Consider the following 2766-nt stretch of genomic DNA (forward strand, 5'->3'; position numbering starts at 1 on the left):
TTTCATATTTTAAACACATTTCTACAACATTTAACTTCTCATTTGGCGATTATTTTACTATATTATTAGAATGTTATTATTATTCGAACTTGAAGATCAGCAGTGTACAGAGGTAAGAGGACAATGTTCTGGTGCCTTGGCTGCAACATGACCATCACACAGTGTGATTTTTTCAGCTGAAACACTTACAGAGGCTGACCAATAAAGAAGGAAAGATGCACAAAGTACACTGGTATAATCAGGGTTACTCCGCCAACTGCCTGATGCACTGCTTTCTTCTCCTCTCATTTATTGGTCAGCCTGTAGAAAAGTTTCAGCTGTAAAATTGTCCTCTTGGCTTTATGAACATTGCGATCTGTGCCTGTATCTGTGCTCTTTTCTCAAGAACAGGAGCAGGTCTAGGCATTAAGACACCACTATTCACTCTACTTAATACATCACATACAATTTAATTTAATACAATCATCTGCTCATCAATAAATGTGATCAATGTAGCACCTCTTTTGTAATGGTACGTGAAGAATATTTGAAGTCAATTGAATATAAAATTCCTTTAAAAATTTATGTTTTTAAAGTATAATTTTTAAGGAATTTGTTAAATATTGTTTTATAAAAAATGAATCGTGATGATTATTTTTCAATGTCAAGTTAGGAGGTAGCCTTCAGAGTGGTTTCAAGACTGTTTAACTTATTAATGCTGTATATAGAATTTACTGTACGTAGATCTAGTTGATAAATAATATTTAATATTTTGTAAATATATTCTAACTTTTGTTACTTGAAATGTTTATTAAAATATGAAACAAAGTAACTGGAGTGTTATTTGTGTATCAAAGTCTTAGTTAGAATCCAACTTGAAACTTCTAGAATTGTAATTTAAAATACACTAAAACTAACAACTGTCAGGTTGATTATTTAGTATTGACAATAGACAATAGACAAATAGACAATAGACAATAGACAAAAATTCTTTATTAACATGCTCATTGAGAACAGTATTAGCGTCATAGTAAACACTACAAGTGTTTTTTTTACAAAAGGCTATAAAGTTTTGTAATGATATAAAAGATTACATTGTAAAATTTAAATGTCAAATACTCTTTGAAAAAATTCTTCTCTGGAGTAGAAGGGGCGGTCAGCAAGCCATTTGTGTAGTGCTGGTTTGAGTTCATTCTCTCCTTTGTCTCTCAGCTCTGATGGCAGGTGGTTGTGAAGCTTCCTCCCGATGTATGTAGGCTTCTTTTCGAACTGTGACAGTCGGTGGGCTGGAAGGTCATACAAAGTAGTGTCTCTGAGGTTGTACTGATGAACTTCACCCCGCTTTGGTAGGCCCTCTCTTACTGCGTGCATCACAGTTTCTTGAATGTATAGTGATACGATAGTGAGGATCTTATGGGTTCTAAAGGCTTCTCTACAGCTGTTTGGTGGTTGCAGTCCTGCAAGTGTTCTGACTGCGGTTTTTTGTTTTTTGAGAACCCTTTGAATCTGACCAGCTGATGTTCCTCCCCATGCTACTAAACCATATCTTATGTGAGCCTCAAACAAAGCGAAATAAGCAGCTCTTGTAGTTGTTTCATCAGTAGAAGCTTTGATGTTTTTAATTGCATAGAGGCTGGAACTTAACTTCCCACAGAGTTTGTCTACATGAGAAGTCCAGGATAAGTTTTTATCCAGAGTTATGCCCAAAAATTTGACTTCGTCATTCATTGCAACATCTGGTATACATGGCACACATTCAGATCTCCTTCCAAAAGCTATTTGGGCAGTTTTGGTAGTGTTTACTGCTAAGTCATTGTTATGACAGTACTGATAGGTCATGTTGAGGGATAGGTAGGATGTGATTGCCATATTTTCAGTTGAGGTTTCACTAAACATCAAGGTTGTGTCGTCAGCATACATCAAGGTTAAGCATGCATCACCAATGTATTGAGGTAAGTCGTTAGTGAAAAGGATGAAGAGTACTGGTCCAAGAACAGATCCTTGGGGGACACCTCGGTTTACAGGTAGGAGACTAGATCTTACATAATTGGATATTCCATTTTCTGTTTTGCTTAGCTCAACCAGTTGTTTTCGTCCTCCAAGGTAACTTTGGAACCAATTTTTAGCTGTTCCTGCTACTCCTAAGTTTTCCAGTTTCCGGATGATGAGATCATGGCTAAGACAGTCAAACGCTTTACTAAAGTCTAGGAAAATTCCAGTAGTTAAAATTCCCTTCTTCAATACTATCTATAAGAGACTCTACCATTTTTATTATTGCAGTGGTGGTAGACCTGCCTTTAGTAAAGCCATGTTGACAGTTTGTCAGTAGATTATGTTTTTCGCAGTGGTCCAGTAGCCTTCTGAGAACAATTCTTTCGCACAGTTTTGAGAAAGTGGATACAAGAGAGATAGGTCTATAATTACTGGGATCTAAGTAGCTTCCATTTTTATATTTTGGATACACTTTTGATAGTTATAGAGCTGAAGGAAATTTACCACTTCTGAAAGACTTATTGAATATGTCGACGAGGGGCAGTGCAAGTTCTTCAGGGCAAAATTTGAGTATTTTTGAAGAAATCTCATCTAAACCTGATGAGTTTTTTGATTTGAGGTTGTTAATGATTGTTCTGACTTCATTTTCATTTGTTTCTCGAAGGTTTATGAGCTGTTGAAGTGTTGGCTGTACAGGTGGTAAAAAAGTTCTTATTATTCCATTATTTTTTTCTAACGTTTTTTCAGCTATGTGTAAAAAGTGAGAGTTTAGATGGTCTGCTACTTCTACAGAGT

Source organism: Homalodisca vitripennis, chromosome 3, assembly GCF_021130785.1.
Source record: "Homalodisca vitripennis isolate AUS2020 chromosome 3, UT_GWSS_2.1, whole genome shotgun sequence".
Taxonomy (NCBI): domain Eukaryota; kingdom Metazoa; phylum Arthropoda; class Insecta; order Hemiptera; family Cicadellidae; genus Homalodisca; species Homalodisca vitripennis.